General features: G+C 37.7%; 1 long non-coding RNA gene across 1 annotated transcript; it reads right to left on the bottom strand.

The window, feature by feature from the left end:
* LOC309451405 lies at window positions 1-25,891 on the bottom strand. The gene is made up of 3 exons (XR_014186249.1): window positions 25,828-25,891; window positions 25,587-25,678; window positions 1-100 (listed from the first exon to the last, which is right to left on the bottom strand). It is a non-coding gene; the product is annotated as an uncharacterized lncRNA (long non-coding RNA).
* Between the last annotated feature and the right edge of the window lie 2,047 nt (window positions 25,892-27,938).

Genomic DNA, 27,938 nt, shown 5'->3' with positions numbered 1-27,938 from the left:
ACAGATCTGAGTTCCCTTCCCATTGTGTAGATGAAGTGGCTGGTATATGCTTCATGTGACAACAGTTGCAAACTTCTCAGTGATCTGTGGAGGCTACAATCTAAAAAAAAAAAAGAGCATCCTATAGCCTCAGATCAGAAAGGCTCCAAAACCAACCAACCAAACCAAAAAAATAAACAAATACAATGCATTTCTATATGGAAAGATAGAAACTTTAAACCAATTTCAGCATTGTTGTAACTAAGTAATGGGCTGGTCCCGCTGAATTAGCCTGTAAATAAACTGATGATCTCCAGCTCTGTTTCTTACACATGATTTTGTAAACTTCATCTTTAAGACTGGGTAAATACCTGTGACATCATATGGCTGATAGCAATAGGTATAGCTTCATCCAGTTGGTGTAATAAATCAATCAGTACCTTAAAACGGGCATATTCTTGATATGACATTATAATTGTTCCCAGTCAGTGAAAAATAAATCTGACTGAGCATTACCATTGTAAATTTATAATTGGAGCCTGATTTTTCTCTTAAATTGGAAAAATAAGAACAGTGTTTGCCCCACCATTTTGCTTGCTTGAGATGTTGATAGATACGGAGTTAATTGTTGTCATGTTGTTATGATATTAAAGCAAAATAGGTTTTCCAGAACATGTGAATGACCCTCCCTGTTCTTAAGGACTGTACTGCATATTAGTTTATTACAGAATTAACAGAATCGCTATCGCCTGAAGAAATCAGAGACATTTTCTGAAATAACTGTGATGTATTATTAATTAAGTAGCTGGATATGCCTGGGCTTGTCTCCAAACTCTGAGACTGCCCAAGGAAAGAGAACTAGTATCACTGCTGGAATTAAGCTGGGACCCACCACAAATGAGTTCTGGTCACCAAAAGAGCTCCTTAGTGTTTGTAGCAGGAAATTAGAGCAAATGGAAAACTGAAAACTGTGTTCTCAACAGCATTTGCCTCTGGTAACTTTGGGGGCTCAGGCAGCACCCCCAGACACTGTGCTAACAAAGACTGCATTGGGAGCCAAAGCTTGTTTGTTTCAGTGGGAAAGTTTAGTTGTAGCACTGAGAAGTGTTGTTATTATTAAAGTGCTGTTAAAGCCAAGTAAAAAAGATAGCTTTAAAGCCTTAGGGGAAAAAAAGAACCTTTGCCTTGGGTTCCTCTAAATTAATTTATTGCAGCTTTAGGTCCTCAGTTTTGCCATATCGTAAAATCATATCTCAGACATGCCGCTGTGAAATGAGGTAGTATTTCAATGAGATAGAATGTACCAAAATGACTTTTTTCTGCACTAGTGCTGATATTGTTGAAATACATTTGACAACTCTGTTATTTTGAAAAGCATTTTATTTGTTCGTCTGAGATTTCTAAATTTTTTAGTTGATTAAAAAAAAAGTCCTATGATTATTTTATTTCTTAGTCTGAAAATGTTCAATATGCAGAATCAGAATTGCCTGTGGGAACAGGTATGCCACATTTACCAGAACAGAATATTTGGATCAAAACCAAAAGTGCTGAAGAGGGAAACAGAGACCTAGCAAAACCTTCTCCTGCTGCAAACAGAGTCTTTGATAGAAGTTAAACCAGCCAGATGGACTGTGGTACAATTCCGTTCAAGTCTTTACTGCAAAAAGTATTTCAGTATTTGTTCAAGGTAACATAACCCTAAGTGGGTGATCATCTTCATTACGAGAGGGCACAGGTTTGTATCTTTAATTGGTAGGAGCAGGACAGGGAATTAAATTTTGGTACATTTGTACAAATTATTTACCTAAGTCCTGAGCTGTGCTAAGGCTAATATAATTCTCTGACATATTTTTCATAGAATACTTCTAAAGACTGCTTGTATTTCCCATTATGTAACGAGAAAACCTGTGAAATACCCAAAATGTTCACAGGGTAGCAAAATACCTTCCCGCTAAATCTGAAACAACTTCAGCAATCCTTTGCAATCAGAGGATTGCAGCAGATGAAGCCAGGTAGCTGGCCAGGCGTGGTTCAGGTCAGATTCTTCTGTGACTTCAGTTGTCAGTTCATTTGACAGTTTCAAGATTTTGTACATGTTTTTGGTTTTCTGTTCCCCTCTTTAGAACAGATACATTTATAGGATGCTTTGCCAGATCTAGAGAGATGAAGCCATATGTTTTTATTTACGTTTTGGGGAATTTTTGAATTTGAGCAGGCATTCCTCTAATTCAATCTGTCGTTGCAGGCTCTTTTCACTGTATTCTTCCTTCAAACCTCACAAGCTATATACCATAGTTTTCAGCTGTGTGAGAGGTGTGTCATGGTGGATCAAACTGGTAGCTACTTGTGAACTACGTTGTGAACAGTTCACCATGTAAGAGGTTTCAGGAATATTTTAAATATAAAGTTGCCTATGCCAAATTTGTTGACACGCAAAATTTGAAGAATGACCAAAGCAATTAAAAATGTAAAACTTCATGTTGCATTTCTCTTGATATTTCTGCACTATTAGGTGAGTAACTATAGGCCTAAGTGTTTTCCATGGTGCTATCTGATCCTTAGCTTTAGGTACAAAAAATACATTTTCAATTACCTGTATATTGACTATACAGTACAGTCCATTAACACTTTCTTGAATATTACTACCATGACTAATATATCACTAGCCTGAAACTACTTACTCTTTGTAAAGAACTGTTGGTTCATTTACTGAAATTGCATATGGTTTTATAGTCATTATCTCAGAAATATCCCTCACAGTTTTAAGGAGCATCATCTCATTGTGAGTAATTACACTTCTGACTTTGTCTCAAGTTTTTGTCAGACATGCTGAAATACTGAAGTCTTATTGAGACTATAACCAAAATGGCTGTGTAAATGCCTTATCTTCCTTAGTTAGGAGTTTTCTGCTGTTCTGGTGCAGTGACCATGTAATGCAAAATCTTTTCAGACTGGGAGAGCTATGTTAAATAGTTCCATTAGGGCCTTTTCATCATTTTCGTTCTTCTGAAAGTAAAGAAAACTTAACTTGCTATCTGTCTCCTTTCTGGCCTTTTAGAGATAGTCAGAGTATGTGTGGTTAGAAAGAACAGAAGAAAAGGAAGTTTATTTTACCTCACACTAGTTTGGAAGCCCTTTCTAATGGAAGAATTCAGGCTCTGTACAATTTTCATCTGTAAATATAATACAAAGTACTTTCTACTTAAAAAATACAGTGCCATGAAAACAGCTGTAATCCTCTAGTTTAAAGATAATCCTATCATTAGGTTTAAAAATCTTAGAAACATCAGAAATCATCAGACCAAAATAAAACAGCAGCCTTGTTTCCAAAAGTTGCTTCATCGTCTTAATCTCTGTGGATCCCGGCATTGCCAAGAGGCTCAAGCAATTGGCAATCAGATTCCCTGGCCAGATACTGGTAAGAGTGGTTCAGAACTTCAACTAGCAAACCTAGATTGTGGAAGTTTGGTTTCCTTTTTGTAATTAGCCATGTCTTATGTAAGCAGTTGGATTTCAGCAGCTTAAAAATGGATATTTTTTGTACTTCATTTGGTTGTTTCTAACTGGAAAGACACAAAGTTGCAGAGTTTAAAAATACATACTAGACAACTGAGACGTTGTCGTCTGGTCTGTTTCTTTTACATAAGGACTAGATTTTTTTCAGAGAATAGTCTAGACGGTGGCAGAATGAAGTGAGGCACAGCCCACACACAATTCAGGGAGCAAATGCTTTAACAGGTTTCTGTGTTCTTCTCTCACCCAGAGATTTTGATAAGGGAAAGACTAAAAAATTCAGAAGCATCTTGAGTCCCTGTGAGCACAGAGTAGGATAGAGACAAAAGTAAAGAAGTGATCAATCCCATTATCCTGACCTTTGATGGTAGGAGCGCTCTTTCATGGAGTCAGGGTTGATCATATGGCAAAGGGAACAAGGGGAGAGCTGGTTATTAGTCTCTGCAAGTCAGTCCTGGAGAAGAGGCACCAATTTGCTGTTAAAACTCTGATAGAGAAGGATGTTCTCATAGACACAGAGTAAGGATCAGTAGCTTTCATGAAAGGAGGAGGGAAATGGCTGGCCTGGGTCAAAACAATCTATAAGCAGCACGGTATCGTCCCTTGTCAAAGGCAGATCATTTCCAGCCTAGCAGGAAGGAAAGAAATTCAGAATCTGATGGACCAGACAGTGATGTGTCCAACAGACAAGTCATTGTACTCATTGTTCAACTCTCAGCCTATCTGGAAGGGGTAGACTTCAAGATTATCAGAGCACATGTCTTAGGCTGATGAAGACTAGTGAGTTCCTAAGATGGCTTGTTTTTCTTCAATAAATAAGATACACAATAACATTTCAGCATCAACAAATAGAAAAAAAAAGATGTGGGGTAGCCCCACAGATTTTGAGTTGCAAGACAGAAAAGCATGCACATCTCTCACGTGTTGTTTGCTTATTTTTTCTGCAATGTGGGGTATGTATATATTCTATTTTGGGCCAGCAGTACTTTAAGACACACCTATACAGTGCAGCTTTTGAACAGACTGCCCTATGACTATCAAAATGTTCCTTAATAGTTCACTGTACTGTTCTTATGACCAAAGCTTTTGAAAATGGGAGGCTCTAATTTGCCAGAGGAAATGATATATAATTCAAAATTATACAGTGTGTTATGGCAGTGAACAATGCAATTTTAGAAAGGAAACTTCAAAAAAACGTTGTGCCTGCAGTGTATATGATAAGCCACTTGCCCTTTCATATGGTAAAGAGATTCAGGGTATCTCCACACTGCATAGGACAGTGCAGGGTTAGAGCTCACCCAAAGCTCACACGTGTATGGTAGCGTGCAGGAGGCCTGTCATACCTGGTCTGTCTCCATGCCTTCACAGAAATCTTTCTATAATCCCTGAAAATATACTCTTGTGATACAAACATTTCCCTGAGATCATTTGGGATTTATTAAATTAATTTTAAGTGGTTTATAAGTATCATTCCGAACACCAGAAGAGAATAAACAGGCAGTTATGAGTGAAAAAGCTGGGTTAATCTGGAATATGAAGTGTTCTTTATTTCACCTCAGTCTTTTGGGATTCAACATAAGTAAATGATACCTTGCTGGTAGGGATATGCAGTAACAGACTGAACAGAATTATTTTCTAGTGGAGCTCCTCATGCATCAGTTTTTGTGCTGATCTGATTTAATATTTCCATTAATGATCATGGCATGATTATTAGGGATGTAGTGGCATCGTAAAATCGGGAGGCTTTATTAATTTGTAGAAGGTTTGGGGTTTACCATAGGGAAAACTGCACAGATGGCCATAAGGACAGGAGTAGAAATGGGGTGAAATTCTGTAACACAAATTTCACAGTTTATACTTGTGGATTAATGACTGAACTCCTGCAATGTGGGAACTTAGCTGTGGAAAATGAGAGGAGAAGGATCAATAGAAAGTGGTCACCAGAAAACTATTGATCATCAGACCTCAGTATTTCCATTGTTTTTTTTTTATTTGGTTTGATTTGTTTGTCTGTTTTAGTTTTCAGGTGAGATTCCAGTGGAGATTTAAAATGCATTCTTAGTATTGACTGATGTCAATAAGGACCCCCCTGCACAACTACTTATCCCGAGTTATCCAGTATTCCAGTTTTTATGGCAGTTTCCTGTGAACTGTGAGACAGAAATTCAAGCACGCTGCTGCTGAGGTATAGAAACCCTGCCACTTTGGTGAGGGGTAGGTTTGTGCCTGTGTGTAAAACACTAAAATAAAAAGATATGATGGAGTATCATGAACCCTAGAGCATCATGAACTTCCCCCTTGAAAGAGAGAAGCAGCTCTGCTTTGTGAAAATAACTACATACTCACTAATTGTAAAAAGGAAAAGTGTGTCTCCTTAGCCTGGTGATGGGCCAAGGAGGAAAATCAGCCAGGACAGTCAGTCCAGTTAATGGTTCTTTACAATCGCAAACAGCACTGTCAGTCTGAATATTTTTGTTCTAGTTTCATTAATCTAAATCAAAATCTAAACAAATTGTGTTCCTAGGAGTTTTGTTTTGTTTTATTACTAGTGGTAGTAGTATTATTTACCCAAAGCCCCCAGGTTAGGTTATTTGAAACAATTTTTTGCTGTTTATCTTTTTGTTTTGGTCAAAGAGAAAAAAAAAAAAATCTATCCTAACTCTACCAGCAAGCTCAATATATAAAAATGAATAATTATCAGTGACATACTTTAAATCCACCTTTCCTTCTGTATTTTTATTCTGTTTATTTGAAAGGAGATTTATACTGAAAAAAAATCCAGTCATTTTCCTAGCACACTTATTCTTTCAAATCTCTATTGGTCTATGGGGTTTTGTGTTTCAAAGAGGATAACTGAGATCAGAAACCCCCAAAACAGCCAACAGCAGCATTTATGCATGTCATTTGAGCTAATGAATTTCTCTATTAATCTTATATTTTAGATGGCAGCTTTGGCACTTTTCTTTATTTCATGTAGCAACTGAAACGCAGAGCCCCTCTGAGTCTGATCTGACAACCTTCACCACAAAGGCAGAACTCCTGTTGTTAAACAACTGGACTTAATGATCACAGCAAGCAGGACTGAAATTTTATTGGTGTGCTTCTGTGTGACAGTGACAATGTTGACACTAAATCAAATTCAATTAGCAAGGGCTTGCTAATGAGTTATACTGCTTTGCAAAGTAGAAAGGACAAAGCATTTTGCAATCTCCAGCCTGCAGACTGGTTACTCTCAGTGTTAACAGAGCAATAGCTTAAGGAACCACTGCAGGATTTTCTCCCTAGATTAATGTTAAAAAATGCTTTGCTAATGAATCCCTGAACAAATGTGTTGTGTGTTACTAGAGAGGGGGGTGGCGGGAGAGAAAATACAAGCAGCTTTTTTGTCCTCAAGTGCTCTTGAAGTGATTTATAAAACCACTGTGGAAAGAGAGCAGTGGAAACTGCATCAGCAGAGGACAACATGGCTGAACAGAGTATCACATCAGGAAATGTGCCATGTCAGCTACCAGGCCCAATGCTGGTGCCCCTGTGCAGTGCTGGTGGGTACTGCACACCCCCAGAACCTGCAGCAGGCAGCTGGCCGTCTGCTCAGTCCTGCAGCAGGCTGCATTGCTGGGTTGCATCGGTGGGCTGCATCGGTAGGCTGCAACGCTGCCGACAGCCAGCACAGCACTTGAGCAGCCCTGAGGGCTGAGGCCATGTGCTATGAAGTCTGGGGACTATCGGCCTTTAAGTGAAAAAGCATGCACAGGTGCTTGGCCAAGGCTGCAGCACTCAGTGTCTCCTAGTGCTGGGCTCTCTGTCAAGTGAGCAGTTAAATAAAAACAGCTTTCCTCACGCAGCACCTACCAGGATGCAGTTCAAGATGTATGCCATGGGTTGATGGACCCCTGACTGCCTTCGTTTGTGTTCCACTTACTGTTCACCTCGCAAACCTGTCTGTGCAATTGAGGGATCTTTGGTGTAAAGAGCATATAAAAATCTATTTTGTAATACATGAATGAGGTGGTTCCCATTTAAATTATGGAATGGCAATAACAATAACAATTTCCCCTTTAAGGTCTGCTGACAAGTTCAATGTTGAATTCTTGAGCAAGTTATATAAGTGTCATTCAAACTCAATTGCTCCTTTATACTCTTCTATCAGTATATCAATATAAACTTACAGTGGTATTTTAATGTTTTGAAATATTTGAATTCCTAGTGGATGTAACATCTTTGGTCAGTTTCCACACACAGTCTTTACATTAATGCATGTGTGTAAAATCAGTGATTATATACTGATATCATATGACTCCAATTTCAACTGTTGATAGCTTCCTAAAATTGAAATAATTTGGACTGATGTTTTCCCTAAAAACTAATGATAGTGTAGCTAGCTGGTCGAGGGAGGTGATTATCCCACTCCACACTGCACTGGTGTGGCCTCAACCTGGAGCACTGTATGCAGCTTTGGGTGCCTCGGTATAAGGACATCAAACTATTAGAGTGAGTCCAGAGGAGAGCAACCAAGATTGTGAAAGGTCTCAAGGGCAAGACTTACAAGGAGCTGCTGAGGTCACTTGGTTTGTTCAGCCTGGAGAAGAGAAGGCTGAGTGGAGCTGTCATCCCAGTCTACAGCTTCCTTTAGGGAGGAAGAGGAGATGCTGATCTCCTCTCTCTGGTGACCAGTGATAGGACACCAGGAAATGGAATGAAGCTCCACCAAGGGAAGTTCAGATTGGACATGAGAAAAAGATTCTTCATTGAGAGGGTGGTCAGTCACTGAAACAGACCCCCAGGGAAGTGGTCACGGCACCAAACCTGTCAGAGTTCAAGGAGTGTCTGGACAATGCACTTAGTCATCTGGTCTGGTTTTAGGAAGTTCTATGAGGAGGAGGCAGTTGAACTCTCATTACTATGGAGCTTCTCCTCAGGGAATTACATTTTACACATGGCTTGACAGAGGGACTCTCATGTGCTTTTGAGCTATATTCCCAGCATCTTCTGTCTATACTGGACCTATGGCAGGCTTGGAGTAAGCAGGGTAGTTTGCTGGAATTGGCCAGGACTGGGGCTGGAGCTGGGATCTGGGAGTCTTGATCCTATGGCGCTTCCTAAAATAATTCACTTCCAACTGTGACCATCCAAGGTGGGATCATCTCAAAGATGATGCGGCCTGAGTCAAAGAAAAGCAGGGGTTCCTTTTCCTCTGTCCTTTCAAGGTCTGGGGGTTTAACTCTAGGGTTTACAGAAACTCCCTTTTTTCTGCATCAGAACAAATCATTTGAGGTCTCTCCAATGTGTACACAGTTGTGTGCAGATATTCATCTGTATGTGTGAAGATGGGGGGTGAAGTCTGAACTGCATGGTGGCTGGTTGCCTGGTGTTTTTGGTGACCAGCCATTGTTGGTGTACTGCTTGCCTGAGATCTGTGAGAGGCTTGAGACAGTCACTTCTTTCCTTGCAGCTGAATGTTTTTCTTATCTGACAGCTAGCTTTTCAATAGCTTTTGGTGGTCAGAAATCAACAAACATCTTAAGAAACCCTTCCTGGGAAAGATATCATCAAAACTATCTTCTTAAACAGCTGACAAATCAACATATTAGAAGATAAACCATCCAATTAATAAAGCTTCTGAACAAGTTTGGTTCTTTTATTTTAGTCTCCCTATTCCTCAGCTTCTGCTTTTTAAAATGGGCATATGCATATCTAGTTAAGATGTTGTAAAAATAAATATAATAATATTTTAAGCATTTAGATACCAATAAACATTTAAAAAGGCTTATGAGGCAATAAAGAATTCTGTTGTCAGAGCAGTGTTGTGTACTGTGTACAGCAAATAAGACCCCAGGCCAAACATTGAACAACCAGCAGAAAACAAGCTATTGACTGGTTACTTTTTCAATAAACACCATCCATCCTATGTATTAAGTGAGATATAATTCTATGGGGAAAACATTATTGAATCTTGAAATTAACAGCTGTATCTTAATGCATACACACCAGAGGGAAAAAATATTTTTCGGTATTTCCTAAGTTTTAAAGACCTTGAACACATTACCTTAACAAGGTTCTTTTAACTTACTGTGTATGTTACGCGCATAGTGGAGCATGAATGATGACACTGTCAGACCTTGAAGTGGTTCGATGTGGTCCAAATATTCAATCAGAAATGCTTGGAAAATACAGTATTTTCCTTCTCTGATGAATCGGATTATATTTGACATTTTCCATTGCTGAAGACCAATATAAGAAAAGCCTTGTCCTCCAAAGCTTTAATTTCTACTTTGTTATTTGAAATTGGTGATTGCCTTTGGGCAAATCACTAAATCAGCCTCTGATCTTGGTTATTCTGGTGAGCCTGAAGTAATTCAATCAAAAACAAAGGAGTTGAACTGAATTCACATGACCACAACAGATCAAAATCTGTCTCTAAAAGTGCAATGTAAGAGCTAGAGGAGCGTATAATTATTATTTATTTAAAACATCCGTTTTTTACTGTCCTCACACAGAGTTTCTGTAATTATTTTTAATTTTTAACCCTTATTTATTCAGGATGTTTCCTATTTCCTCTACTTAATGGCAAAAAATAGTTTTGGGGGAGAAAGAACTATTTTCTTTCCTGTTGCAACAATATTTCAAAGATATGATGCTATTTTAAGTATTGCCTGTTCTGTTGAGGGAATTGTTTGGGGTAAATATGTGGAACTGATGCACTGAAAACAATTAAATCACAGTATCCTGCTATCTTTGAGCATGTTATATTGGAACCTAGGCGGTGCTTTTTTTTTCATATAATGGTTACTTTAGGGTTCTCCTTTAGACTTTGTGAAAAGTTGTGTGTGGCCTGGAAGTTATGCTTTGTATACAGTAAGCCTTCCATCCATGAAAGGGTCGCAATACAAGTAAAGCCTCACAGTTTTCCTGAAGGAAGAAAACACATCTGGTTGATAATTAACACTTAAAATGACATAGCAATTCACGTGGCAGAGCCAGGAACTGAAGCCCTGATTTGGCCCTCACTTTCCAGGTCTAGCCACACCACTGCCTCATGAAGATAAAAGGTCCAGAGAATAGGTTTAATTAAGTCATGAATTATGAGCCGGTTTTAGCCCTCTGCTTAGAACAGCAGCAGGTAAAGACAAAGCAGATGATCCTGCAGAATGTTTTAATTGCAGTAAAAAGACTTTGGGTCAGTCTAAAGCTGTAATAATAAGAGAGAAGGCAAAAAAAGGTGGAGCCATTGATGTGACGGCAAGCAGACCTGTGATTAGGAAATGGAAGCTACTTGTTGGGTAAGCATATTGGAGCCATTTATAGAGGTAAGAGAATTACAGAGGATTTTTCTCAGGGTGAAATCCTCTTGTATTGGAGGATTAAGTTGCTGTAGTTAACCTGATCTTAGGTAGGTAGCAGTGTGAGTACCGTTAATAAAGCCATTTTTTTCCTTATACAAAACTGAAATGGAACTGTGCCACAGTTGGATGGCTAGGTACAAGCCAAGTAATCCATCTTCCTCCTCTGCTTTCCTTCTGTCTACCTAAACTGTTGGTAATATTTAGATACTTACTGTGAAACAAGTTCAAGGTAGTAGATTTCCTCATAATGAGGTAGAAGTGAGAAACCATCTGAGAGAGTGTAATTCCTTGTTTAGCTAAAAATGCTCTCAAAATGTTTATTATGACCAGTCTGTGAGGAACATCACTGATTCAGACTTGGTCCATATTCCAAATGAAATTTTAAATTGCTGACTTCACTGTTAAATATTTTAGGATCTTAATCTGTTCGTGTTAGCTACGTGACCTACTCTTCTGTGGAAAAAAGCCTGCATTTCTACATAAAGCCTTTGTTCTGAGAACGCTTTGACTGGGGAACTGTGGTGGCATTTAAAATTTATTGGTCAATAGATTTATTTTATTAGTACCGCCGCTGATGGCAACTCAAATTTTGGTTTTCATGGTTGCATCCATGCAAGACTGCAACAAAGCAAAGGATGCCTCTCACACCCCACTGAGACTGCAAGCTTCAAGGCCAGTAGAGCATGGGGTCTGGAGGGAAGCTGGGGCAGAAGAACCTCTCCAGCCAGTTAAAGCTGAAGCAGTTGTACTGAGTTGTAGAAAAAATAAGTGGGCAAAGTAGGATTTGACCACAGTTGTTAAAGGGCAGGTACGACAGCAGATCTCCTGGGCTCCTTAATGCATGATGGTTGTGCTAGGCCTGTGGGGTGGGCCAGATTACACCTTGCCTCTCACTTACCAAGCTTTGCCATGTGCTTTAGAGACTCTTATTTTTCTGTATTTAGAATCAATGCTGGAATTATTGAGAAATTTTAGGTGCTGCCTCTTCTACAAATTTGTATATCCACATCAGTTTAGCTGACATTGGGAAGGACACAATGGCTTCAGTGCCTCCACTGGATCTTGAAAGTGTGATACACCCGTTTTCTGAAAAGTTTGCAAAAAAATTGGGAGTTTGCAAGTGCTGCTAGAGCTAGGGATTAAACCAAAGAGTCTTCTTCACCCTGTACATCTCCCTGTTAGGAAAGAGATGTTTTTGCAAACATATCTCTCTAATTCCAATTTACAACCCTTTTCAAATTCAGACTCTTCTTCCTCAGCCAGAAAAAGAGCAAGATGAACAGCATCTTGACATGCATGAAAACTGAATCTGAGAGCTGAAGAAACTGAATGTGATTAAATCTGGAATGGCAGCTTGACCCCATTTGTCTACTAATGTAGGCATGACTGAGCCCACTCTCTGGTAAATAAGTGTTCAGTGACATTGTTTCTCTGGGAGTTATTAAAATTTATCACCAATAAAATATTAATTTTACAAATACTATGAATCCTCAAAGTTCACTCTAACTTAAACAGTGGGTCTGGGTATATTTATTCTCCAGAATGGCAGGAAGCTGTGGATGTTTTGAACTGTTCTTAAATTTATCTGTGTTGGTTACTGAGTTGTTCTTAAATCTTTGTCCCTTCCTCCTGCTGTTTTTTTAAATCTTTTTCTGGATTGGATTATTTCTGTTTGTTTAGCTCTTTGTCTGTAGGTCTGTCCTCAGTGCAGTTAATTTATTAAAATGTTAACTTCAGTTGGCTTACTAGATCAGTTCAGAATAAAGTAGTTTTTTTGTTTGGAGATTTTATTTTATTTGTATCACCTGATAACAACTTGTAGAATTTCTAAAATAAATAGGTGATCCTCTTTTTTTGTGTGTGAAACTTTCCTTCAGAAAGTGAAATGTAGCTAAGGGGCCAAAGATCAGGATGGTATCAAGCAGATGAAGAATCCTTTTGCATCCCACTATCCTTTTATTTGATCTAATAGAAACAAACCTCATTTTTGTGAGATTTCAGTAAAAACTTCTCAGAACTTGGCCAATCAATATACATCTAGTAAACCCATAGGAGTCTACCTAATACATAAAGAAGAATCAGGCCTGCTGCCTAATTTCATTGTATATACTCATTCTGCATGCGAGGTGGCATAAATGAAAGTTATGCTAAGAAATAACCATTGGATGGTTACCAGGTTTGAATATGTGTTCATAGTGATTTACAGACCTATCTGTGTGTATTTACACTTTCATATGTACAAACACACTCTTTGTAAGGGAGGGCACCTGAATACAAGTGGAAGTCAAACACTTTGGATTGCTTTTGCATCCCTGGAGAATGACACTCTGATATTTGTATGAGTAGGTGTCTTGGCTTGGACCTTTTGTCAGTCTTATAATTTTACAGTACCTCTAACTGGTTACAAGAAATAAAAATGCATATGTGTGGTTGTACAGCTGGTACTGTCCTATGTACTTGAATGACTTTTGCTTTTACCATTTAGTTCGCTGTTTTTCTGTGACAGGCATAACAGTTTTTTATCAGGTCATGCCCACCAAGCTGAAGTCTTCTACTATGCACTTCCAGCTTTAGTGACATCTCATCATAGGCCTAGGGACAAGCTGCTAAAAGTGATGACCTAGTGAGGGCTCAGGACATGTAGAAGACACTATTCTAGTTGCCACTGCTGTTGCTGAAATTCAGAACTCCACAGTTTATTGTTGTCACTGTTCAAATGAGAAACATTTTGTTAACATCCAGTGCTGTTGTGGCTGTAGTTTTTAACTAAAAAAAAAAAAAAGAAAAAAAAAAGATTTGTGGACTCAACTTGAGTAGGATTGTTTACCTAGTTGTAGCCACATTTCACCCATCTGAGTGAAAAGTGTGTCATGTTATGCAACTGATGCTTAAAATTTTTTATGTCAAAAAACTTCACTGCACATCAAGACTTCAGCTGCTATCAGGAAAAAATGAGAACTAGATATTGTATGGCTGATTCCAAGAACTGAAGGACAGATATTTGATCTCTGTATGTCACCCACATAAGTTTGAGAATTTAACACTGAGGAAGGGACGGTGTGGGGGCAGGGACAGGACGCATGACATGACTATGACAGAGGATGTCACCAGGGCTTTAAAAGCGCCTGTTTTAGAGGCACTACTCCAGATGATATGATACAGAAATAATGCAATGGTATCCCGTGTTTGAGTTTACAAAGCTATCAGTGACAAACGAACTCTCTTAGAATAGTAATTATTGAGAGAAAAAGCACATGTGGAGCTTCACAATGCTATTTTTAGGGAGCTTTTGCAGAGAAAAGCTGAACTTCAGCAAAGTTTCGTATATTAACACTGGCAAGTGTAGCCAAGGCTACTAAGATTTGTTGTGTACAGAAGATTAAGGATGGCAGGATCTACCCAGTAGCAAGGGAAAGCATGCTAAGTAGTAGAGTATCTGTAGATGACTTCTTATTACAGCACTTGGCACATGTTTATAGGCAGAAGGGAGGAAGAGGCAGCCATAGCCTCACTGTTACCATTGTGCAGAAAAACAAATCCTCCATCTTCCGTGCATCTGTCTTGAAATAGCTGGACCATAGGCAAAAACGATGTCCTTATTTTTTCTCAAAGTGATACATGTATCCAGTGTTATGCAGCCTAAGCCAGTCAGTTGAAGTTCTTTAATAAGGTATTTTAATTATTCCACCAAACTTCAGGTCTCTTAAGTGGTCGCCGCTTAAAAAAATGGCCTAAGATATGGGCAACTTGTAGATGTACAGCACCAGAACTGATGGTCCCTCACTACCCAAAATGAAGGCAGTAATCATTTACTGCATTGGGGAAACAGCAGAATTTCACTGATATAAAGATTAAAAGCAGCTTCAGATTCACACTGTAGTTATAAAGCATTTATTTACATCCTGTGAAGAGGCAGTGATTATTTTCACTGGAAGAAAATATAAAGGTGAAAATGTTACTTAAAATATATGGGAATGACATTTATCCATGAATGAATAATGTAGCTGAGAGTTGAGTTCATAGCAAAGGAACACTGTCGGCAGATCTGCCATGCAGAGCAAAGAAAAAAAACAAAACTTGCAAATCAGGAAAAAAAAAAAAAATCATACTGACAAATGTAGGAGAGCATAATTTTTACATGAAGAAATGACAGTGCCTTGTTGAGCGAAGGACGCATTTCAATCCACATCTGGCAAAAAAAAAATCTGTTTTGGAGTTTCCTAACTCCAAAAGTAAATGTGGTAAAATGATGCATTTTGGTTCTTAAAAAAACAGTTTGTACTTTTTGCAGGGAAAAAAAAAAAATCTGAGGCTGAAACTGGTTTTGGTGATATTCTGGTTCAGCCAGCAAGTCAAAAATATGTTCTTCGTCTTTTTCTGCAAAAGGAGAGACTGAAGAAGTATCTTGCTCCACACCCGCAGGAACATGTACATAAGAGAATTTGGCTATTATTATTACTCTCAGGAAGCTGACTTAGCATTTTTAAGTCTAAAGACTGAGGACTTTCTGTAAAGTATATGAATTTTTATATATATGCATATCTGGGTATTTATATGATTAGATGTTTAGATGCACTTTTTTATCTTTTGTTTTTTCATATAACCTGTTCTAAATTAATGGTTTGTAAATTGCTACTCTACCTTTTGCAGCATGTTAATACTGGCTCTCAGGCAAAGAACAGAATATTTTAAATAAATTTGTTTTATCCTGTGGATGTTTCATTGTCTACCAGTGAGGCATAAAATGTTTCTTAGAGCTCTGCTGCTCTGCCCATTGCTTGTATATTTGGGTTTTGGGAATGCTGGGCAGCCTCGAGAAAGCCCAGAGAGGCTCTCAGTGCAGGCACTGTCTGAGGAATCACCCTGCTCTCAGGCCCTACTTTTCTGTCCCTTCTCCCTGCTTGAAACTTAGTGAAAACAACACACCAAAAATTATCCAGATCAGGTCTCTAAATTCCTAGATTACAAGAGTTATTTCAAAGAAATATATGCTGCAGGGGATGGACATGAAGGTAGTCTTTCAAAAAGTCCTTGATGTGACTTGTATTTGTGTTTAATCTTGCCTACTGCTTAGTTGCTAAAACATTTTGGGGAATGGCAGCTACATGCTGTCTGAAAGGAACTCGTAAAGATCACCTTGAAAGTGACCACAGCGACAGGACAGTGTACATATTATCAAAGTCTGAACGTTAATGAACACAGTACTTTGTACTTTAACAGAGACCAGTTTTGATCAAGACATTCCTGTAAGGTTGTCTAAATCTGTCAATGTGCAAGGCTAGTCAGGAATAAAATTCACTGTTATAATTTAATTTGTGTTTATTGTGTTTCCCTGGGGTTCTGGCACTTTGAAGAAAATTTTTAAATGTGCAAGGCTGTTCAGCCAAGCCCACTTGTGACCTGTGTTTGACTTCCATCATCACTTTGGTCTTGCACTGGGATAAATAAATACCATGGGAAATAAACATGCTCCCAAAACATGCTGTTGTCAGTGGACAAGCTTTTTCTTTGCTATATAGTTTTAAAGATGCCCATGCTTTTTAATATTAATAAACAACAAAATAAGCTAAATACACAGCTTTGACTGAAGTTTAAATCTGAAGGTTTGCTTGTCAGCTGAAGTCTCCGGGGAAGAGTGTATGTACCTGTAAGTTTTACTACTTTTCTCATTTGTAAATATATATCCAACACTAAACCTTGTCTTAGCTATGTATTTATGTTATCACAACCAAGCATTGCCATTGTATTGAAACAGAATTATAGAACATCCAACTGTAATACTAAACCATCGTCCAGATGCTTCTTGAATTCTGACAGGTTTGGTGCCATGACCACTTCCCTGGGGAGGCTGTTCCAGTGACTGACCACCCTCTCAGTGAAGAGCCTTTTCCTGGTGTCCAATCTGAACTTTCCCTGATGCAGCTTCATTCAATTTCCTTGTGTCCTGTTTCTGGTCACTAGAGAGAGGAAATCAGTATCTCCCTCCCTGCTGCCATGCTTGGGGAAGTGTGAACTGTGGTGAGGTCACCCCTCAGCCTTCCCTTCTCCAAGCGGAACAAGCCACGTGACCTCAGCTTTTTATACTGTGGCACCCAGAACTGCACATCATACGTGAGGTGAGGCTACACCAGTGCAGTGCAGAACAGCACAATCACCTCCCTGGACCAGCCAGCGATGCTGTACTTGATGCACCCCAGGATACAGTTGGTCCTTTTGGCTGCCAAGGACACTGTTGACTCATATTCAACTTGCCACCAACCCAGCCCCCCAGATCTCTTTCTGCAGGGCTGCTCTCCAGCCTCTTGTCCCCCAACTTGTTCGTATAACCAGGATTACTCCGTCCCAGTGGGAGAATCCAGCACTTGCGCTTGTTGAATTTTGTGTAGTTGCTGGTTGCCCAGCTCTCTATAGTCTATCCAGATCTCTCTGTAAGGACTCTCTACCCTCGAGGGAGTCCACAGTTCCTCCTAGTTTAGTATTGTTGGCAAACTCACTTAATGTACATTCAATTCCTATGTCCAGACCATTTAAAAAAAACATTGTAGAGCACTGGCCCTAAAACTGAGCCCTGGAAAACACCACTAGTGACTGGCCACCAGCCTCATGTAACCCAATTTACTATAACTCTTTGTGCCCAATCTACCAGCCCGTTGCTTACCCAAAATACCATGGACCTGTCTAGCTGTGTGCTGGACATTTTGTGGAGAAGTATTTGTAAGAGATCGTATCAAAAGCTTTGCTAAAATAAAATAATAAAAAAACCCCACATCTACTGGTTTCTCTTGGTCAACTAGTTGGGTTACCTTGTCATAAAAGGAAATTAAGTTGGTTAAGCAGTCCTTTTCCCTTGTGAACAGTTTATGGCTATGACAAATGACTGCATTGTCTCTGAAGTGTTTTTCAATAACTCCCAGAATGACTTTCTCAATAATTTCACTAGGCACTGGTAATGCATATTCTAATATAAAGCACACAATAAATATGATAAATGCATGTTATAATAAAATATTTCAATTTGTATATTGAAATGTATATTTTTATCTGCTTAATACTGAAATATATCTTCTCTAGGTCTTTGAGAAAGTTTGTGACACATTTTTGTTGTTAAGATTTAATGTAAGTAGGTGCATTTGTTCCTATACAGCATTTTAATAGCAATTTGAAATTTCTGTAAAGGTCCTTTTTTTCACAAGAGTCATTTGGACTAAAAAGTATAAATATATTTGTAGATTATATCAAACTAGAATAAACTGATTGAGCCTTTTTATTAAAATATTTTCTTGAGCCTTTCTGCTTCCCTGAAAGAAGGCTTCTGGTAGTTATAGCTGATTTCCTTCAAACTAAAAGTTCAGAGACCACAGGTATTGTCTTTTAAAAAGGATGGTGTTTTTTCATTCATTTTTGTGCAATTTGCAGGTCATGATTTTTTTTTAAGATTGCTCTTTATCCTATTTATCCCCCACTGTGGATTTTATAGCTTTTCTTCCTCATCTACTGGGTTATTCTTCAAAACCTGCATAACTCTTAAGATTCTTTTCACAAAGGTATTTCTGCATGGAATATATATTTTATTCAAAATAAGATTTGATACAAAAATCAAGGAAAATTAAATTATAGAATAGCAAAGCAATTTATGATAGATTGCTTATGCTGGAGAGGCATCTACTGTCAATTAACTATTCTAAGAGGTTCTTTGAAAAAGACAGTACAAAAACTTAGCATAGGAAAACATTTGACATATTTCCTCTGCTGTTCAGCTGCGATAAATTTTCTGGTTCTTTCAGAGTTTCTAAATAGGGTGCCTAAATACCACCAGATAGGTTTTTCTTGCCATTCTTCTAGCTACAGGGGAAATGAAAAATTAATATATCTCACTTGAGCCTTTTCCTAACACCATATCAACAAACTGTAACCCATGTTTATGTCATCATTTAGATGAATGTGTCAGTCCATCTCTGATCCATAAGCTGATTTTAGGCAGTGATGATTTGAATTACCATTTTTGCCCTATTTGCTCTTTCAGATAAATCTATTTCCCTTTGGGTCAGGTTCTGCTGATGAATATTTTTAAATCTGTGCAGTTATTAGTACTACTCTGTTATAAATATTCTGTGGGATTTTTGTTTTGGTTCGTTTTCTTTTTTATCTTGAAGAACAACATTGTTACTTCTGCCACTTTTCGAGCAAAAAGCAAAGCTAAGTAAAGATGACTGCTTTTGAATACCGGAGACGAAAAAGCAGAATGGCTGTACTCACTAATGATCAAGTTCTGTTGTGGTATCTTACTCAAGTTGAATGGCCCATTACTTCATATATATTCCCTTCAAATCAAGTTTGGGCATTAGTCACTAGCTCTTTGGGAAAAATAATGTATTTCTAAACTCTGTATTAAAGAGTTGAGATTGTAATAAGCCATGCAGGACCAAGTAAGCAGCTGACACTGCAGAAAGCACTGGTGTTTTATCAAACTGCAACCAAACTGATTTCATGCCAGCTGTATTTTTATTGGTAGCTATATATACATGTTTCTAAAACTTTATTTTGCTAGCTTAGTGTAACATCAACTCCAGTTACACAATCCTATTGCAAATAAATGAAGAATATCTCTGTGGATTTGTTCCCTCCGGGTCAATTTTCCATATTAGTCCAATGCCAGATAACTCATTGTAAATGTTGGGCACACAGTCCTTGTGACAAAGCTATTCACTTATACTTTGTCTAAGCATCTTGGTGTTGAACAGACCAGTCCAACTCAAATTCATTTTTTGTTTGCAATTGCCATTAGTATTTCCTTTGCTCTGTTGTTTTGACTACGAAAAATTCAAATAGCTGAAACATTTATAAAATGCTGTGCCTCCTGTATTTGTCTTAGTCACTGGTCACTGCCAAGCTTATGTCACAATATGTACTTCAGAAAAAAAAAATTAATTAGCTGAGATGTAGTTATTTCTTTGCATGGGATGCTTATGTTTATCATCCAGCACCATGTTGGGTGATAAATTTGCCTCATCCCTTAAAAGTATTGATGGCAGGTGATTGTCCAAATGCATTAATGTCTATCTGAAAATGTTCGAAAAAAACATACATACTACTTTGTTCTGATAGATATGAATTTAAGATTGTGGCTATGAACACACTTGTCCTTTGTCTGTTCTCATCTCATGAAAACAATTCTTAAGCTGTCAATATGTCACTTCTGTTCATCCTATCATACAGGGCTAATAAATCTTTAATCAGCAAAGTGGATCGTTCACTTCAGAAGAAATAAATTATGCTAGTATGACATCACAAACTTCAAACAATGTGACCAATATGTGTTTCCAGGTCATACACAATATATGCTTTACATCCATTGCTTGTGTTCCTTTCATGAGTTCTGTCCTCACAAATTACTGTATGTTAAGCTTACTGTTTATGCAATTGAGAATTTTACAGGTGGGATGTCCAGAGAGACATGTAGAGTTAATGTGCATCAGAAGCTGAAATTTCTTTGTGTGCCAAGCTAGCAAGGCATAATTTGTCTAATCTACATAAGTTACCTACACTGCACATTAGTTGAATTACCTCTGCAAAGTTGCCCATACTATATCTCTCAGTGATGATTAACTGCTTATAGATGTGAATGTAAGGCATTCATTTATTTATGGGTCCAAGGTAATTTGGACACTCACAAACCACCATTATGTCTTGGAGTACTGAGTTTTGTATTTGGATCTCCACAATAGATGAAAAATGTATACGATCACATATATGTTGACAGCTGCTTGTTACCAATTTGTTTGAAGAAATATCTACTTTCGATATGTAAATTTGAAGCACACAAGCACAGAAGTGTGGTTTTGAGGAATTATTAGGCAAAAAGAAGAGATGTTGTTAACAATTTGAATTTATATACATACTGTCACATTAGTTGTATGCTAATAGTGTCATAAGCTTAAAATAGACTAACTGTTATATTCCCTATGTAACAGCACTTTAAAATAGCTTTTGGATCTGAAACTCTAGAAACAGGAGAAGAGGAAACAGTAGTGGAAAACTAACCTGCCACAAGGACTGTACAGCCTTGCAAATCATTTATATCTGATCAGCTGATATCAGCTTTCAGTTGTATTGCCCAAAGTGATACTGTGTAAAGTGTTAGCCGGCTTGTATTGCTCAAATGAAGTTTGGGCCTGATACATAATGTGTGATTCAGGAACTTAAACAGATCTTGGATTCTCCTCAAGGGAAAGAGACAACACAATAAAAAACAAAGAATCCAGTGAGTGACTGGCATAAGCCACTAGTGATCGAAATAGCCATCAATAGTATTAAGGGAGGCATATAGTTTAAAAAATAAAGACATTAACCTGGGTTTTGCTACTTCAGAACAATGCATTTAAAAAAAACCAACTTGCTTCTGAAACAGAAAATAAACTTTTAAAATTGTGGTTATAGAAATTATTTCCTAGCCACATCAAGATTAACACAGAAGACTGATTTGCTCAGCAGGCAAATTCTGGAGAAAATTTTCCTTAGGTTCATTGTAGAAAAAAAGAGAATAGCACAGGTTCAGGAAAGTTTGTCTAGATTTATATGTAGCTAGGTAATTTTTTTGAAGTCTGGAGAGATGCCTGTTTGTATTTGGAGTTTTCATTTCTCCTTCTTTTAATAAATTCTTCACTCTTAGTTCTTTTTGTTTGTTTAAAATACCATTTCATTGGAACTTCTTCGATGAAACTTTCAGACTGAAATTTGTTCATTCAAATGTTACAGTAACTTTAGTCAAAAGGGAATATTTAATGTGGTTTATTTTAATCCTTTATACTGTTGCTGCACTTGTAAGATCCAGACAGCTGAGAGGGGGTGAGCTGTATTCTGTTTGGTTTTGTGTATCAGCAGGTAGATTGTTACATTTCAGATAGCTGTAGCCACTCAGGTAAGGAATTTGCTCTTTGTATGTCACTGAAGAATAACTACAAGACAGTAGAGTCAGAAATAAAGGTTATTTTTATAGATAACATGTATTGCCTTATTTATAGCATAAGAAAGAATCTGCTTGATTTTCAGGCCCCATGCTGAGCTTTCAGGACCTGCAATTACAAGAAATGGAAATAAATTCTTTGGGAAAAAAAATTCATTCATTGAATGAGCAAAGATGGAATTTTTAGTGCAGCACTTTTTTTTCCTGCAGTTTTTCAGAGCCCTTTCAATGGATATATAAAGTACCGAGTTCAAATATTCCCAGGACAAGCCATCCTCCTACATTCAATTGGGTAGAACATGGCTTAGAACATTACACTGTTTCTGATTCTTTTTTCCTGTCCCTTTATATTTCACAAATGTCTTGTGTTTCTGAAAACCTCCTCTGTGGAAAAATAAATAGAAATAGCAGCAAAAGACGTATGGAGTTTGCTCCCTGGGCAGGACGTGTACACCTAGGCTGCCATAGATTTGCAGCCACAAATCAGATTGTTCCGCACATCTCACAGGAGTATTTCTCAGGGTTGTTACTACTCGCTGAGCTAAACTTCCTGATTTAGCCATGGCCACCTGGCCAGCAAAGGAGCTCACATAGAGCTATAGCAGCTGATAAACTTATCTGTAAATCAAGAAGCTGAATGATGCTTCTGTTAGTGGAGCATATGTTAAAGGAACAACTGAACCCAAGGCTTCATCTGGAGATTAATGGAAATGTAATCCAGAAGGATTAAATGGAAAAATATGCTTACATAAGATGTTTTCTTGGAAGACATCTAGGATGACATCTTTATTCTTGTGCATCAACATCAGCCCCAAAATAAACATTAGTCCTCCCTCTACCAACTACCATCTTTCTATTCTGTGAGTACTTCATCCCTCTCACCTTTTTTCTGACTACTCATGTCAAACAGAGCTCAAAGCCTCCTCAGCTTTCTCTTAACTCCCTGCTTAATGACAACAGGGACAACTTGGGACAAGAAGTTTTTTATTTGCTTAAATCTCCTAATGAGCTTGTTCTTTGTTGACCCTCAAATGGTTAAACTTAAAAATGTCTTTTTCACAAAAAAGGTTCTTTGGCTAAACATTGGAAACTAGGAAACTCTTGGAAACTCTTCTAAGCTAGAGAGTGGATAGACGAGTAGCTCAGGCACATGACTCCTGAATGGCACATTCCACTGAATGGCTTATAAAGGTGTGCTGCACACAAGGTCAGTAAAATCCATGATACTAGAGTATTTGTGCCTTCTGAAGTGAATTCACCTTATGTAAAATGCAGGCTGCTCAAACCAAGTGATTTTGCTCCTGCACCTAGTGTTTTTGAGCACATGAAATATCTGATGTACAGTAAAATTCTCATGTCCTGGAATAGAAGAAACCTTTTCCAGATACAGAAATTAGACAGCCTGGCCCTGAGTGAGTTGGAAATCCCATTTTAGACTTTGCTGGAGCATGCTGAGTAATTTACAAAAGAGATGTGCCTTCAGATCCCTTAGGCAACAAGAAATACTTACCCTGCAAGTGTGCCACAATTGTTAACCGATCTATCGGGTAAAAGAGCGTGTCAGCACCTCCATTCCCTTGCTGATTCTGCATTCAGATCCATAAACATTTGATCTTTTTCTCAAGAAGGAGTAATTGTTTATGGCCTTAGAACAGATTCCTTGTAGTAAACAAACACCTAGTAAACAAACACCCTGGAGTAGGGGAGATCACTGCATTCTGTTCATTTCACTAAAACACTAATACTAATGCTACTAAAAATATAGTTTTGATTATGTACCAGGCAAAGCCATCTTTCTGACTGCAGACAGTCTTACTGTTTGTGTACACCTCAGTGTCACTTTTGAAAGTGAAGTTCCTAAAATTACTAAGAGGTTTTTAAACATTTAGTCATGCACTGCAGATCTGTTGTTTCATCTGCACACTTAAGTAATTAAAAATTTGATCAGCCTTAGGAATAAGAGTTAATAAAACAAATAGTAGGAATTCAGTGTGTTCTATATTGGTTGGTCTCCAAGGCAAATGTCAAGGCACAAAGAATTATTTGAAAGAATAAAGAGATATCAGTGGCTGGAAAAAAGTATGGACATTTGGTTTGAGTTATGCCCAGCTTAACAATTCTTATTTTCCAGCCATCCGAAGGCTCTTGGTGTGTGTTTGTTTTCCTACAGTCCAAATGTCTTTATCAGAAGAAACATATGCAGGTCTTATATCAACATACTTCAAAACCTCTGGTGACCTAGAGAGTTGAAATACCTTGAGTCATTACATGGCAGTTTCAGCTACTCATCAACCAGGATATTTTTCTTGAATATGTCAGTAACTACTACTTAAATACCACATAACGGTAGTTCTGTTCTAGAAGAATTATTCCGTTGATTGACTCAATCTTAAAGGTCTTTTTCAACTAAATAATTATATGATTCTATGATTTGCATTGTTTCGAGGTTTCTATAAAGAAAAGGCTTAACTAGCATATTAGATTTGAAAAAGAAACCCTTTTAGGTACTTAAGGCCAACAAAAACATAATTAGTAAATGTAATATGATTGTTACTTCAAAATCCCTAGTTAGCTCTTCATTTAAGTCTGTGTAACAGATACTCCCTCCCAGGCGACCGGTGAAAATTGTGTTTCACAACATTTCACATTTGTGTCTTTATTGCTCACTTTATCTGTGATTTTCTTTAATAGTTTTAATGCAAACCAATTATATTTGCAGTCTAAGGAAATTCTGTTATAGAAAGTTGTATCATGGCTACTAAAGTACTGTGGGTGGATGCCAATGGCCTTGCAGTTCTGACCTCTTCCAATAGTCTGTTGTTATTTTTCTCCTAACTGGTCATGGCCTCAATGTCAAAAAATTTCATTTGAAAATCTTTACCAAGGATTGTTTCTGTAACAATTCCACATGCCAAAACCTGAACTGTGACACTGTGTTTACCTACTGTGGGCAACAAATGAACTGCAATTTGTGGAAGTTTTTGAAAAGTTTGGAAAAAAATGCAGGTAAAATCCCAGCATACAACATCATAGCATGTTTGCAGTGGGTGACCAGCGTAGAGGGCAGGTTAAGTGTGAGCCCTTGGCACAGTGGTGAACAGGCAGTAAGAACCTACCAACCACTTTCAAAATTGCAGATGGTATATTGTGTCAGAGGTGGCAGTAACAAAGCAAACTGAGAGAATATCCAGGTTCTTTTTTTTGTTCTAGCTGTAGGGAAGAGAAGAATTTGAAAGAAAGAATTCATGCATTCAACTTCTACTGGAGAAAAAGCAGAGGAAACATATTTTAATGTATGTTTGTATAAAATCCATGAGAACTTTCAGGAAACGCGGTGGCAACTAGGATTTGAGCATGAGTAGTTAAAGCTTTTGGAGGCTAGCAGAAAGGCATCTTAAGCTGGCTTTTGGGAAAGGAGATTGAGCAGCAACAGTGCTGAATTCATTTGTTTTGAAATCAGTAAGAAAGAGGAGAAAGAAAAGGCAAAAGAAGACCCAAACCCTCTAGCTGCCTGTAGGCCTCCTGACAGAAGAAAAGACTGAAATTCGCCATGAACCTAAATTGGAGGAATATGCAATCAACTTATTTTTGGAGGAAGCCCAGCTGTCAAAGGTTATCATCTTTTGAGATACCCAGTACCATACCATAACTTAATTGCATGCACCCTGCTAGGAGTAGCAGTGGAGGCCTATAATAAAAGAAAATCATGATCATAATAGCTGTTCTCAATTCTTGCTTTATCAATTCAGTGTCTGCGATCCTGTTGAGAATATATTTAGGTGCGTTACCTGTGAAAAGGATTCCGAGATCATGTCTTCCCATATGATCAAAATTTGCTTGAATAAATATACCACTGTGGACCAGGATCATCTTCTCTTTCCTATATAAAATGAAGATGAGGGTAATCTTTGCACATGGGACAGTTGAAGGTAAAAGTCTGCAAATGCAAAATACTTAAAGCTAAATTAATAAGTAGTATCTCCTGCAAACCTTACAGTACCACACGATCATCTTGCTTAGAAAAATTACCTGACATCTGGCATTCAGTTCTGGCTTCCTGACAGTTCTTACCCTCTTTTCTAGACACTTTCTCTGATGCTGAGTCTGGTAGGTGAAATCCTACTGAAGCAATGTACATGGCATAAGGACAAGTGATGATGCAAACACACCAGATACAGGAAACCGAGAAGTGCAGAATCGGTGAAGAACAGAGACATGAGCCACCTAAAACTCCCCTTTTCTGTTTGTTTTCAGTGATATACTTTCAGCAAATTGTTAAATATTATGTCAATGAAATATGCAGTTGCATGGTATATATTCTTGAGATTTCAATCAGTCTTTTAACTTTGTGCCTACTTTTTGTGAGGGTCTCTCTCTGAGACAATAGAAATTCTTTCTTCAGAGAGGATTATTTTGGAAGTTGCCCAGTGAAGACTCACACTCTTGTAGCTAGCGACTGACATTTGGATTTTACAAGAGGGAAAGAAAATTTTAAATCGTCACAAACTAACAGTGTTAGCAGCAGCCATATTTGGGAAACCCTTAAGCAAAGAGCCTGCTGTTACATGTAATAGCCCTAACTTCTTATTGGGAAAAGAGCACATGAGTCACTTAAAGTAGGGAGATTCATATTTTCTCCCAGACATGTCTTTTCTTTGCATGCTGTTTAAAGACTGAACTGTATAAAACAGGATTGACATTATGTAATTACTTGCCTCTTACACTGTGCTAACTCAATTTGCTTTTCATTCCCAGGTATTTAAAAGACCATTATTTTCCCATCAGACTTTACTGTCTGCCAATTAAAGCTTTAGATCGATGATGTGGAGAGAGAACTTTGTTATAAAAGGTTTCAGGTACACTTATTGAAGACATCTGCTTTGAATTGCTTTTTTTCCCTTTTTTAAATATCTGTGATTTTTACCAGATATAACAATTTTCCTGACATTTTTAATAATGTTTTTTTCAGCATTCTTCTGCAAACCAAAATATTAGTGTCTGAATGCCAGATTTGCTTAGCAATAATAGTTAAGAGAGCAAAAGGAAAAGCTCCAGATACTGCAGGATTTTATGTTTCTTTTGCCTTCTTGGATCTAACAGCTAAAGGTACAGTGAATAAGAAGATCTTAACATGGGCTTCATTTTTGGCTTATATCCCTGGCATATTGTTTTCCCCTGACTTGGGCAGGTAATTTGTGGTGGGACCAATGTCAAAATTTTGCTCAGATCTGCTCAGTCACATGATCAGAAGTCATTAGCATCCAAGGGAACATGAGGTAGGGCTGGTTAATAATTGAACGTAGAACCACCTGGACTGAAAATACTAATACCATCTGTAGTTATTCACTGTCATCTTAAGTAATAAGACCCATGTTAGTAAGGTCTGTGTCTTGTACAGTAATTTGAATTCAGGTCATTTTCTTTCTCTCTGTGTAGTTATGGGAAATGTCTGCACTTTTGAGGTGCAGAAAATCATAGTAATTGCATTATGCATGAGAACTGTGCAAAGGACCAGAAGATAAAGACTTTTCTCCCCTCAGAAAAAGTATTTGTAGAGAGAAGAAAAATGGATTAAAAGGTCATTATAAGCCGACCTGAGTATACCACACCATTAAAATATTTCTAATAGCAATGCCATTTCTGACAGTTGTAATATGAGTATAGTTCCACATTTAAGAATACACCAGACAGTATCTTAGTACTTAACCTTGATAAATATGGTTGTTCTGTTGCACCCTTCTTTTAACTTTTGAAAGCAAATTAAGTTCTCAGTCTCCGCATATATCTTCTCTAGATAAGTATGAGAGTTAAAAATCTCAAGAATCGTATTTTTGATTCTACTTTTCTTACTGGATTCTCGGATTTCATCAGCTATCTCATCTCATTAGGAGATAACAAATTTGTATCTAATAATTTCAAGGTCTTCATCAAAGGTTATATGTTTTATTGTTTTCAAGAACAATAAAAATAGCAAAGAAGGATTATATTCCATGGCAGAGTGTTCTTTCCATGCATTTTTATGTATTATGAAGCTGATTAACCATGAATCAGGTTTTTGTCCCTGTTTTGTTTATTTTGAGGGGTTCTTTTGAATCTAAGAGGTAGATGATAGAGGTTTATATGTTTCATTTCTCTAAATA

Source organism: Streptopelia decaocto (genome assembly GCF_964273445.1).
Source record: "Streptopelia decaocto genome assembly, chromosome: Z".
NCBI classification, from domain to species: domain Eukaryota; kingdom Metazoa; phylum Chordata; class Aves; order Columbiformes; family Columbidae; genus Streptopelia; species Streptopelia decaocto.
The sequence above is the reverse complement of the archived record's forward strand: the minus strand, read 5'-3'. Positions and strand labels throughout refer to the sequence as shown.